Source organism: Mus musculus, chromosome 16, assembly GCF_000001635.26.
Source record: "Mus musculus strain C57BL/6J chromosome 16, GRCm38.p6 C57BL/6J".
In the NCBI taxonomy this organism is placed as follows: Eukaryota; Metazoa; Chordata; class Mammalia; order Rodentia; family Muridae; genus Mus; species Mus musculus.
The window spans coordinates 50,910,257-50,923,747 of record NC_000082.6 but is presented as its reverse complement, the minus strand read 5'-3'; the positions used below and the strand labels follow the sequence as shown (position 1 = coordinate 50,923,747).

Sequence of the window (13,491 nt, the reverse complement as noted above, 5' to 3'; positions counted from 1 at the left end):
CAGGCCCAGAGAGTTCAAAAAATGCCATGTCTAAGAAGGCAGTAAACCTTAGAAAACACACTTGCACTCCTTCAGCTGAAATCACAGAAAATGGATCTAAGGAAAGAAAGTATGGTTGTGTAGAACAATGTACATCCTAGAAGTTGTGATTCCATCTCTAGGTATATACCTTCATCTTCTATATCCGACTTAAACTAGAAAGTACCATTCTTAGCCAATGGGCTCAAATAAAACTAAGCAATGTACTAAAATATTCTGCAGAAAAAGTATACATAAATATGTATACATATATTCTGCTGAAAATATTCATTGACTTTTATTTTCCTTCTTGCAGAATAAGTCTATTTTGTATATACAAGAGAATATTTTAGGCTTCTATTTTATAACTTTGGCATTATCTTGAATATTCATATTACCCAATAAGCTATTTATTAGTTTCAATAAAAACATTTTTAATATCCTATCCACAGCATAAATCCTGCCTCTCATATGAATTCATTGAATTTCTATTCAAATAGAGTAATTATCCTAAGGTATATGTTTAGAATATATAGGTTATTTATGTATTAAAGCTGGTAGGTTCTGATTGCTTTATTTTGCTGGTGAGTTATGAATCTTCTACATTTAAGTGGAAATGTGTTTTCAAGCCCCAAAGCTAGAAATCTTTTTAAAACACATTGAAAATGAAGTCTTATTTCCCAGGTCTATTTCAGTATACAGTAGTTTGTAAAATAAATACTCTAAAGTGGCCTGACTTCATAATAATAATTGCTTTAAAACAGCCCTATGGTTAGACTTGGTATTATAAACTTTGTCTGCTAGTCAATTATTATGGCCCCACTAATGCTATAACCACTGTCTATAATGGAAGTGCCAGGTTGAGCATAGTCATATGAATAAAATATTACAAATAAATTATCCCATCGATATGCTGCTTCTCAAATGAAATACAATGACTGGTATTTACCAATATATCTTCAACAAGATTTGCAACAAGATTGATATGAATGGTCAGGGACTCTATCCAAAACTATTGTTCAGTTCCTTATAATCCAATGTTTCACTATATACTTTCCTTTGATGGCTCATTTGTTTTAAGTTTCATCAGAAATGAAGACAGCCTAAGTCAGACACACCACGTACTATGCTTCCTTACTCTGGGGTACTTCTGCAGACTTTTGAGCTATCATGTATAGAGTAGGTAGAATGTGAATGAGGTGGTAAAGCCAGCATTAGATTGCCAGAGGTGTGGTGATTTCAGAAGCCTGTTCAACAACTTCACATTCTGAACTGTGATAAGAGTACAGCCATTTTCTTGCTTTGGCCATCCTTTCTATGAGCCAAGGCAAGGAAAAGGGTCAGTCTGCTGGAAAAACAATGCACTACGCGTAATGATTTGCCTTGTCTTCTGATATTACTATTCTGTCTCACCACAGTCACAATCAAAGCCTACATTTGCATAGGAGGATATAAATAACATAGTGTGGGTATGGGAAAGGATTGCGGGAGGAGGTGACTTGGAGGGGGTAGTGAACAGGATGTAAGGTGAACAAGTTAAAAAAAAACTAAACTAAATTAAAAATAACATAGTGTGATCAAATTTTAATTATTTCAAGTTTTTGGAACACCAACATTTCACAAATGAAAAACAGTCACACTTGACTTTATCTGGCAAGTGAAAAATCTAAATGCAGACATATGATCACCATTTATTTGCCATCTCCAGGGGATAAATGACTACTCCATCCCACTTTGGCTGCCATACGTCTTTTTATGTGTGCTCAGTAACTCTTGGTCCCAGCGTATCCTGTATCCTCCTCCCCATCACCTCCTTCCTGGCTACCATGAGTCAAGCAACTCTACTCCGTTACATGCTTCTTCCCTAATGCTCTGCCTTATCAAAGGCGCACAGTGGAACCAGAGCACAGACCAAACCCTCCAAAATATCTCAGCCAAAATTAATTTTATTGGTATCAGGACCTCTGAAACATGCCTATGACATCACATAGAAAACAGCATGACCCACACACCTGTTGCCAAGGCAACAGCCACCATATTCCCAGAATCCACTTGGCTCACCTTCCACCTTTACCCATGGCTACATCACCATCCATATATAAAGGAAGGTCCCTCTGATCTCTCTTTCTTCCCCCCTTCTCTTTCCGACACCACCTTGCCCTTTCCTCTCTCTCTCAATAAACCTCATGTGGAACTGTTTGGCCTGGTGTGGTCTTTTGGAGCCATGTGCCAATCACAACAAATTTCCCCTTAAGTTGTTTTACACACGAGTAGAAACGTGACGGAAACAAGGTATTTAAAATCAAGTTACATTTTTTTCCTCTGTAAAGATGTCAGAAAGGGGACCAGGAAGATGTCTCTATCACTAATAGTATTTGCTGCACAATCATGGGGAACTGTGATAGATCACCAGCACAGGGATAGAAGCCTGGTATTGTGGAGCACACCTGTAATTACTAGAGAGATGGAGACAGGACAATACCATGAGGTTTACTCCTCAGTCAGTCTATTTAAACCAGTGAGCTCCAGGTTTCATGAGAGATGCGTTCTGAATGTAGTCTAGTGGCTGCAGAGGTTTATAAAAGCAATAATTTCTGTGATCTCAATCACTAAGGAATTACATTTGATTGGTTATGTAAAGAGATAGAGTAATTAGGGAGCGTGAGCAAAGTTTGTTATATACATGCATGAAAATGTCAGTCTGTCTTAATGTATGTGTCTTAGTCACTGTTCTACTGCTGTGAAGAGATGTCATAATGAGGCAGAGAGAAACTGAGCTTGTCATGGGCTTTGGAAACCCCAAAGCCCAGTCCCAGTGACATATCTCTTCCAACGAAGACACATCTATTCCAATAAGAACATACCTCCTCATCCTTCCCAACAGATTATAAACTTGGGACTAAGCATGCAAATATATAAGTCTATAGGGGCCACTTTTATTCAAATCACCACAATATTCTAACAAATATAAAAGTCAAGGGAGAAAACGTACCTGGGATAAATTTTTAAAGACATACAAAAATAATCAGAAAATTATTAGTGCACCTGGACACAATAGAACATTTTAAAAATGTGTCAGCCGTGCTCACTTCAACAGCATATATACTAAAATTGGAACGATACAGAGAAGATTAGTATGGCCCCTGAGCAAGGATGCCATGCAAATTTGTGAAGTGTTCAATATTTTTTTCTTAAAAAAAAAATGTGTCAGCCATGGTAATTTGTCAAGGGGCTACAGTTTGCTGACAGGATGTTACTGAAGGAAGTACATGTGTCCCGCTGATTAGTAAAGAGGTAAGCAGACATTCCACGGGGAAGGAAGAGCATACAAGAAATGGTACAGTATCCAGGAGACAGAAGTTGCCCCCATTACTGGAATGCTCAGCCATTAGATGTTTATGACAGTTTTTAGTTAATCAAAATGGTTAAATGTCCCAAAAGAATGCATAGAAACAGTTTGTAGTGCCTGAAGGGGCTGAGTTGGGAAAATGAAGCTATAAGCTCTGATTTAGAACAGTGGGTCTCGAGCTTCCTAAATCTGTAACACTTTAATACAGTCCCTCACGTGGTGATCCCTAACCATAAAATTACTCCATTGCTACTTCACAAATTTTGCTACTGTAATGAATCATAATGTATATATCTGATATGCAGGATACCTGATATCTGACCCCTATGAAAGGGTCACTCAACCCCCAAAGGGGTCACGACTCACAGGTTGATAACAAAAGCCTTAGAAGATGAAACAAAGACACAATGATTGTGATATAAATTTTAAAAAATGGTTGCATAAAATATCTTTAAAGAATAGAACCTACTAGACAAGAACACAGGCTCAGAGTGAGTGTGGCAGAGCAGGGCTCACAGCTCTTCTACCTATGAACCTGTGACTCTTGATGAACTTCTGAAGCCCCCATGCTGTAGTTTACTCTTCTAAAGTCTGCCATAAAATGATACAGAAATTATTGGGTATTGTTAAAAGTCAGACAACTACATATTCAAAGTTCCTAAGGAAGCTGGCCCACTATAATTAATAATCAATAAACATCAATAAAAAGTGGCTGACATATTCACACACACATAATTTTATAGTAATTTCCTTATTAATAAAGATTACTACCTTCAAAGCAATAAAATTATGGATTTTTCCAAACTGTACTCACACTACTTTGTAAGATATAAGTCAAAGGATAGGCATGTAACAATATTTCCTGAAGAATGTCAACATAGGCTCAACATATTTCTCTAAGTTCTCTCCACACCATGTTCCTCAGAAATATTTTTTTAATTATTTAAGCTAAGCATAAGAGCAAAATGACAACATATTCCTGCTATGTATTCCCATATATGTGTGGAATGACACAGGAAATTCAAGAGGAGTTAGGTGAGGCAGTGCTACAGACTGGGAAGAAAGCCTTTCAGAGAAGAGAGATTGAGATCTAAAAATACAGGTTCATATAAAGTCAGAGACAAAGAGGTTTGCCTGTGTAATCCAGACTATGACTAAGGGAGCTTTTGCCACCTCCTCCTTAAGAGTTACAGATTAACCCTGGGCTTCAGAGCTAGTGTGACTGAGTAGCATGGTGGTGTGGATTTATCAAGGTGTGTACCACTGGCGCTCCTTGCAATGTGGGGAGTGAAGCCTCAAGTGCAAACAATAGAGACTGAGACTCGGAGGAACGGTGTGGATGAGAGAGGCTGCCTCCACTGTGCTGCTTATAGGTACACCCTCACATCTTAATGTCTACAGCTTCAGTCTCAACCAGGTGAATAAAACTCAGAATATATGGATCTTGGCAATGTGGCTCTGAGGACAGCTGGTGAGCCTCAGCGCTGCTAGATTGAGTCGGTGAATGCCGTTGTGGTTCTGATTCATACATCTTACCATAACTCATAGCACCAGAAGAGAGATTAGTGACTCCCCATAGCAGGTTTGCAGAAAAATCACAAACTAAACCCCAAGCATGTATGCCTACAGTTTTTATTAGCCACGGGATTATCGAAGCCTGCAGCATGAACAAGCATGTAATGGAAATCGTCTGCAAAGATGAGAGCACATCTGCAAACTAATCATTCTAGATGTGCGACAGACTGTGGCCTCGTGGGTTCTGTGGATGCATGGTGGCCTCCTGGGTTCTATAGATGCAGCTGTTCCCATGAGAAAAGTGACCAGCTTTTGTGGTGGTGGGTGAATGGAAGAAAAGGATTTAAACATACTTTAGTTAAATTCTTTGATGTTTCCTTAATGAAGTTTTCCTCCAAAAAGCCTATAGAAAGCAGGGGCCCTTGTTCATTCTATGTCTCAGAGTTTATCTGTGCATAAACTAGGGAGCTTTTTATTATTAGGTTCTATTTTATCCAAATAATGTAAGCTTTCTGAGACGTTGCATAGTAACTGTGGCAACTGCTTTGAGAGGCAGTGCAGCATAATGGATGGTATCCCAGATGTAAGCACTAAGTGTAATGAGTGGGACACCTACTGAGCCTGTGTACTGGCTAGTTTTGTGTCAACTTGACACAGCTGGAGTTATCACAGAGAAAGGAGCATCAGTTGGGGAAATGCTTCCATGAGATCCAGCTGCAAGGCATTTTCTCAATTAGTGATCAAGAGGGGAGGGCCCCTTGTGGGTGGTACCATCTCTGGACTGGGAGTCTTGGGTTCTATAAGAAAGCAAGCTGAGCAAGCCAGTGGAAGAAAGCCAGTAAGGAACATCCCTCCATGGCCTCTGCATCAGCTCCTGCTTCCTGACCTGCTTGAGTTCCAGTCCTGACTTCCTTCAGTGGTGAACAGCAATGTAGAAGAGTAAGCTGAATAAACCCTTTCCTCCCCAACTTGCTTCTTGGTCATGATGTTTGTGCAGGAATAGAAACCCTGACTAAGACAGCCTGCTAATAGAATATCATTACACTGCACTCTATCTCTTTACCTATAAAATGAGAGGATCAACAGGATCACTGTGTTAAAAATGTTTATCTGGTAGATGTTACTTACTTTTGTTATTAGTGCTCACCACTTCTTCAGTGCTTAGAAGAGCAAATGAATGAATAGTACACACACATGAGTGCACACACACACAGTGCATGCGCTGCACCCATTCTTTCTCCTAAGGTGTATATCTAATAGAGTACCCTTTCAAAATAGTTAGAATTATTAAAAGTGCCCTACATATCAAAGATGTGGGCAGAATATTGCAAACTATCTTAGAGCTAAGAACTGCACTGGCACCCTGGAAACAATTTAATGCTTCACAACTCTCTTTGGACTCATTGTAAAGCATTTCAAGCGCATGCCAAGCCAAATACAGTTAAATAAAAATATTCATCTTGTACATGAATATTTTTAAATACATCTAGCTGTAGCTAATGAAGCTCAGATGTTGTTGAGTTCAAGGAGACCATTATTGGTTTGTAGTTCATCAGTGTTAACTCAAAAACTACATCTAGTATCCCATGGCATTCTCAAACTTTGACATTTAAAAGGAAACTTGTACTTGGAAAGGTTGAAAGCCATGAGTCTTGGTCATGCTTTGGCTCTAAAAATGTAATCGTTGACTCCATGAGCTCTGTGGCAGAAGCAAAGGTCACTGGAGTCAAGAATATACAAAGACACGATGCCCTGCTAAGCCTTCACTTCTAAAGGGCTCTGGGCATCATGTGCCTGAGTCTGTCTACATTTGTGAATCCGTTTAGGCATGAAGGTCAAGCTTTGACCAGAAACAACCATTATGGACAAATATAACCTTCTTTGTTAATGTGGAGAATTTGAGATTGAATAGGTTACATTACAAGAAGTCTTGCAATGTTTTAAAAATACCAAAGTTGTCTTTCTAAGTATCTACCTTCATTAAGAGTCTCTTCAGCTGGGTACTGCAAATCCCAACAACTTCAGCCACTGGTCCTCCTCCATCATCACAAAGATCATAGGAACATTCATGCAACAAACATGTATGCCTGTGCTCTGAGGAGATGATTGGAAATGAAGAGTAAGCATGGGAAACGGAAAAGAGTCACTATGTAAATTTAATATCCAAAGCAAGACGATGGAAGCTAGACCTGGTGGTACAGTCGTATAATGTGGGAAGCCACATGTGCCGTTGCAGGGTGGCACTGGCTACCACTGGCCACCACGCATAAGTTTGGGTAAACAACCAATGCATACATATACAGTAAAGTTTTTTTCACCAAGTCACTGCCTGGCCCGGGCATGATAATGAGGCTCCATGAGATACTGAGAGAGAATAACCAATCAGATGAGAGACATACAAATGAGGTATGATAATGAGGCTCAGTGAGGTACTGAGAGAGAATAACCAATCAAATGAGGAACATGCAAATGAGGTGGAAAGCATAACCAATCCGGGTGTGAGACACGCCTCTCCTAGGCCTATATAAGCAGCACCAGTTCTGGGCTTGGAGTCTTTTTTGCCTCTGCAATCAAGCTCTCCCAATAAAGGTGTGCAGAAGGATCCTGGTGTGGCATCTGCTTTGCTGGCGAGTCGGGCACTCACAAGAGTATAATCCTAGAACTTGAGAGGCTATCACAGAAGGATGTCACACACACATTGATGATGATGACAATGGTGAATAAAAATTAAAAGGGAAAAAGGACAGATTTTATATTTTATTCTAGTTTGTCTACTTTTCTGAAACTTTCTGACTGAACGACAGGGCCATCAGGAAGACATACTCTGTGGTGCATGCCCTCTTTTGTGTGTAACTGTAATAACAGTTGTGCAGCAACTCTTGGCCCCCTGACCAGTGAGGCAGCTAAGACACAAGCCAAGCACATGCAATGGGTTCATGAAATCCAATTTCATTTTTCTCCTTCTGAAAATATAAGACCCCATTTCCAAATTGCCCTTGCTATTGGGTCAGAGCTGGGTGATTAGTTTGTTATGTGGGTATGTGGGTAGAATTGATATGTGTAACACAATCACAGAAGTTAGAAGTGGATATAGGACCTCTACCTACTTTCTTCTGAAACAATCTAACACTTGCTGCTAAATTCACGTAAGAAACATCCCTGTGTTAGGATACTCTTATTTCATGTCCTAATTTGCCTAGCTAAGGGATGGTATTTTCTAATCAAAGCACTTTCCTGAATGAATGAATAAATGAATATATATACTTCAGACTTTGAAAAAAGTGATTTAAATACCAAACTCATATGATTGAGATGTTTGAAAGTTAAATAAGATTTCCAAGTACCAATCTGCTTTGTGCATAATACACAGAATGTCCGTTACCATGCAGGACCATGAACTGGTTTAGGGAACTACATAAGCCTGCTTATATGTGTGCATGTCCACATGATTACATAAAACTTTACACTCCACTAGATACATAAAGTAGCTGTGTGAATGATAGTTTATTCTATATTGAATTATTCCTAATAAATGTACATTGTATAGTAATTATTGAAATGGTTAAGAATACTTGTACTTCAAGAGTCAAATGGGATGTGGAAAAGCTCTACTTCAGCATCTCATTTTACAGTTAAGCAAATGAAGGGAGAAGAGCCAGTGACACTGCCTATGGTGGAGTTCTCGTCCATGCTACTGTTGTATACACTTGATATTACACACCAACATAGGAGGATGTATGTTATTAGACGCGTTCTCACGACCGGCCAGGAAGAACACCACAGACCAGAATCTTCTGCGGCAAAGCTTTATTCTTACATCTTCAGGAACAGAGTGCAAGAAGCAAGAGAGCAAGAAGCAAGAGAGAGCGAGAAGCAAGAGAGCGAAAAAGCAAGAGAGAGAGAAAAGCAAGAGAGAGAAGCAAGAGAGCGAAGCAAGAGAGAGAGCGAGAGACAAGAGAGAGAGAGAACGAAACCCCGTCCCTCTTAAGGAGCATTCTCCTTCGCCTCGGACGTGTCACTCCCTGATTGGCTGCAGCCCATCGGCCGAGTTGACGTCACGGGGAAGGCAGAGCACAAGTAGTCATAAGATACCCTTGGCACATGCGCAGATTATTTGTTTACCACTTAGAACACAGGATGTCAGCGCCATCTTGTAACGGCGAATGTGGGGGCGGCTCCCAACATCTCCCCCTTTTTCTTTTAATAAGAGCAAATAGGCCACCCATATTAATGAGAGTGGAGATAGAGGTCAAATCCCCAGTGTGTAGGTAAAGGAGCCATGTACAGGATTAGCTCTTAGGCTTACAGGCTTTTACCCAGAGCAACCCTGACCTGTTCCCGTGTCGTTTTGCCTGGGGGAAGGGAACTAGGACACTGAACCTTCATGAAAGATGACATGTCTCCCTAGAATAGGCTCATATATGCCGCAGAGCCTTTCCATTGCAGTGCTTAGCCTTGCAACTCTCTCGGGCTGCTGAAGCACACTCACTCTATCCCGTGCAATGAGACTAGCCTCGTGGGATATAAGAGCTGAGTGGCCAGCGACCTATTGCCTAAGCATAGATATATCAGGGGAAGCTCCATGTTCTAGTCCTGCAAGCGCCTGGGCAATAACCACCTTGTCTCTCCTAGTTTAGGCCTTAAGCTTACAGACCAATCAAAGAAGCAACACTAATCCACAGCAAAGTGTATCTCCAAATAATATTAATCCCACCCATTTTTTAAAGAAGGAAAATGCTGAGGAGATCCAATTGGGTAATCCTTTGGTCAGCGACAGGTCCAAGCGCGTGGAGTTGACCTGAAGTCTCAATTCCCGAAGGATCTGTTCAAATTCAGCCATCCAATTCTGTAACATATACTGAAAAAGACTTTTTGACAAATTAGCTGTCCTAGTAAATTTAACATACTGAATGGAAATAACACACAATCCCGGAAACTTTTGTTCACATCCCAGCTGAGTTATTTGTCATAATACATCTAGTTGTATCTGGACAAGATCTATGAGTTGATTAACCAGCATGAGACCTCCCTGTATCTTGACATTAGCTGAGGCCTGTTCATCTATGACTGTAGTCACTGAGGCTGACAAAGTGTTAATGGTGTCAGTTGTCTGGACCTGTCCAGACAGAGCCAAGGCTGTCTGAATTAAGGCCAAACCCAGTTCCTAGTTAGTGGTAAAAAAGCAGGAGAATACTTGAGCATTATACATCACCGTCATTGGGAGTGGAAATGTCGACATTATCCCCCAACGCTGCTCTCTCTTTATTATTGACGCCCTGGACATCACCAAGACGAGGGACATTAGTATTCCCTTGGTCAGTCTGGATTTTTCGGGTGAGTCTTTCTGGTACCCAAAATGGGTTGTTTTCATTCTGTGGGAAAACACAGATAGCTCCCCTGGATCTTATCAAGATAGGATCCGGGCCATACCATTTATTATCAAGGACATTTTTCCATTTAACCATCTCATTGGGCCTATCTGGCTCTGAACAATGACGTTCAGCCGCAGTATGGCCATGAGCATCAATATTTAAAAAATTGAGTGTAAAGAGTGCCAAAGACACCGACACTCTTGGTGCTCGGGGTACAGTCTCCTCAAAAGTTCCCCTCTTCTGTTTTATAAGATAGGCTTTGAGGGTGCGATGCGCACGCTCAACAATACCCTGTCCTTGAGGGTTGTATGGAAGTCCAGTCAGGTGGGTTACGTCCATCTGACGGCAGAACTGTTGGAATTTTTGAGACGTATAAGCTGGTCCATTATCAGTCTTAAGGAGTCTGGGTTTCCCCCAAGCACTCCATGCCTCAAGACAATGTTGAATCACATGTGAGGCTTTTTCTCCGGTTAACGGAGAAGCAAACATGATGCCAGAACATGTGTCAATGGACACATGGAGATATTGAAGTTTTCCAAAGGAAGAAACATGTGTAACATCCATTTGCCAGACCTGTAGAGGTCGAATACCGCGTGGATTAATTCCCACATGAGGAACTGGCAAGAACTCACAGCAGCTTTGACATTGAGTAACAATGTCACGGGCTTCTTTTCTTGTCAAGGAGAAACGACTGCGTAATGTTTCAGCCGTCACATGAAAATTGTTATGAAAATTTCTTGCAGCCTCTACCGGGGATGATAGGGCAGCAGCCACCACTTTAGTGGCCTTATCTGCCAAATCATTTCCCAGAGCCATGGGGCCAGGTAGGCCTGAGTGGGCTCTAACATGAGTAATATAAACAGGAGATCTTCTAGATAACAAAACTAATTGTATCTGCTGAAAAATATTGGCAACTCTACTGGAAGGCTTAATCACTCCAGCCACTTCTAAAAGATTTACTGCATTAACCACATAATAGGAATCTGACACAATATTAAGGGGTTTTAAAAAGGTTTTTAAAACTTCTAAGACCACTAAACATTCTACCACTTGAGGTGAATTTTCATTATATTGTTTGGATACCACTTTACCATTAGCCACATAGGCACCTATGCCAGTTTTTGATCCATCAGTATATACCACAATCCCATTTTTAAGTGGGTTTCTTACTGTTATTTGTGGAAACACAACAGATTGATTTTGGGCAAACTGTAAGATTGGATGCTTTGGATAATGGTTATCTATTTTTCCTGAAAAGGAGGTAACTAAAACTGCCCAATCATTAGAAGCGGCTGCCAAGGTTTGAACCTGTGCAGCGGTATAAGGTACAATTAAAAGATATGGACTTTGCCCAAAGTGGGTGATTGCTGCTTTTAGGCCTTTAAGGGCAAGCTGTGCAATTGCATCAGGATACCAATCTATTATTTTAGCTGGGGATACGTTTGGATGGATCCACAACAATGGCCCATTCTGCCACAAAACTGCAGTTGGCAATTGTGCTGTCTTAAAGACACACAAACTGAAAGGCTGCGAATCCTCAATACGTTGTAATTGTGCATTCTGTAAGGCCTTTTCCACCTTTTGTAAGGCCTGGTTAGCAGCTAGAGTAAGAGTCCTAGGGGAGGAGATATGAGGATCTCCTTCTAAAATACTAAACAAAGGCCTTAACTCAGCGGAAGGAATCTTTAAAAAAGGTCTGAGCCAATTAATATCTCCCAACAGCTTTTGAAAATCATTTAAGGTATGGAGGTGATCTCTTCTTATCTCTACCTTTTGGGGCACAATCTTATCTGGGGACACCACAGAGCCCAAGAATTGTCCTGTATCAGAAATTTGGACCTTTTCTGTGGCTATCTGTAAACCCCACTGACTTAAAGTTTTAAGTAGAAAAGGATATGCCTTTTGTAGCATGGTAAGGTCTTTATGGCACAGGAGGATGTCATCCATGTAAAGGAGCAAAATTAAAGAGGGGAATTGTTCCCTCATTGGCAAAAGAGCTTTTTGCACATAAAGCTGGCACATTGTAGGACTATTGGACATCCCCTGTGGTAAGACCTTCCATTGATACCTCTTATCAGGTTTAGCAGAATAAGCTCTCTGACCCGTTAACAAGTCAAAAGTCCAATCTCTCTGCTCTGGAGTTAAAGCAGCAGCGTTTGCTCGGTCCTGCGCCTGTGCAGCCTCTCGCCACAGAGATCTCCATTCCAAATATTTGCCCATATTAGGGAGAGCGGCTTTTGCAATCATTTGCCAGTCGGCAGGAGTTAGTGCCATGCCGGCAAGCCTGTCTAACTGCACCAAGGTAAAATTAGCATTAATTCCATATTTAATCTGCACATATTCTACCGGAGCGTGGACACGCCCACCCTCGGCTCCTTCAAAGACTGGAAATGCCTGTTGTATTTTCCTTTGTTCCTCTCGGGGAATGAATGAGTCTGCGCACTGCCTCTCTGCGCACTGCCTCTCTGCGCATTGTTGACGCACTACGGGCTGACGCACTACGCAGGGCGGGGACTCCGCATAGGGCGGGAGTGCACCTGGTAGCCGATTGCCCTGAGGCCAATTAGCAAACTGGCCTTCGCCAGCCGCTTTTGGCTTTTTCCTTAAATGACTAGTTAGCACTTTACTTGGCGGCTGGTATCCTTTTCTTTCATAATGAGCCGCTTTTTTCTCCCAGTCTGTTTCTTCAGAGCACAGGCTCCTTCTCCTAGAGACCTCCGCTAATTGATCTTTTTTCTTTTCTTTTTTCTTTTCCTTCCTTCTAATCTCTCCCCAGGTATTCCTACCTGACCTTAACTTTTCCTCGGGTTCAAGACCCTTGGAAAGGCCTGTATACTTATTTTGTGTACCATATTTTCTCTTTGTTCCTATTCTCTCTCCCCGCTTTACTTCTGATAGCTTGTCCTGAATTTCCTCTAGAATTTTCAGCCCTATCTTAATCACTTGATAACATGTGAAAAGGAACAAAAGGGCTCCTAACACCAGAAAAAATTCAAGGCCAAACATATTCCACTTTACTTCTGATAGACTGTCTTGAATTTCGTTAGAAAGTTCAAGGTCAGACTTACCTCGTTCCCCAGCTGAAAAGTTCTGAATTCATACAGTTGAATCCTTCTTAACAGTCTGCTTTACGGGAACCTTTATCACCGTCGTTCCCCAGCTGATGAGTTCTGAATTCGGCAGTTGAATCCTTCTCAACAGTCTGTGTTACGGGAACCTTTATAAACGTGATCCGCA

At 41.1% G+C, this 13,491-nt stretch overlaps 1 non-coding gene across 1 annotated transcript; it reads left to right on the top strand.

Moving 5' to 3' along the window:
* The first annotated feature begins 3,099 nt into the window (after positions 1 to 3,099).
* On the top strand, positions 3,100 to 3,206 carry Gm24925. The gene has a single exon (XR_003952048.1). It is a non-coding gene; the product is annotated as a U6 spliceosomal RNA (small nuclear RNA).
* Positions 3,207 to 13,491: the final 10,285 nt, after the last annotated feature.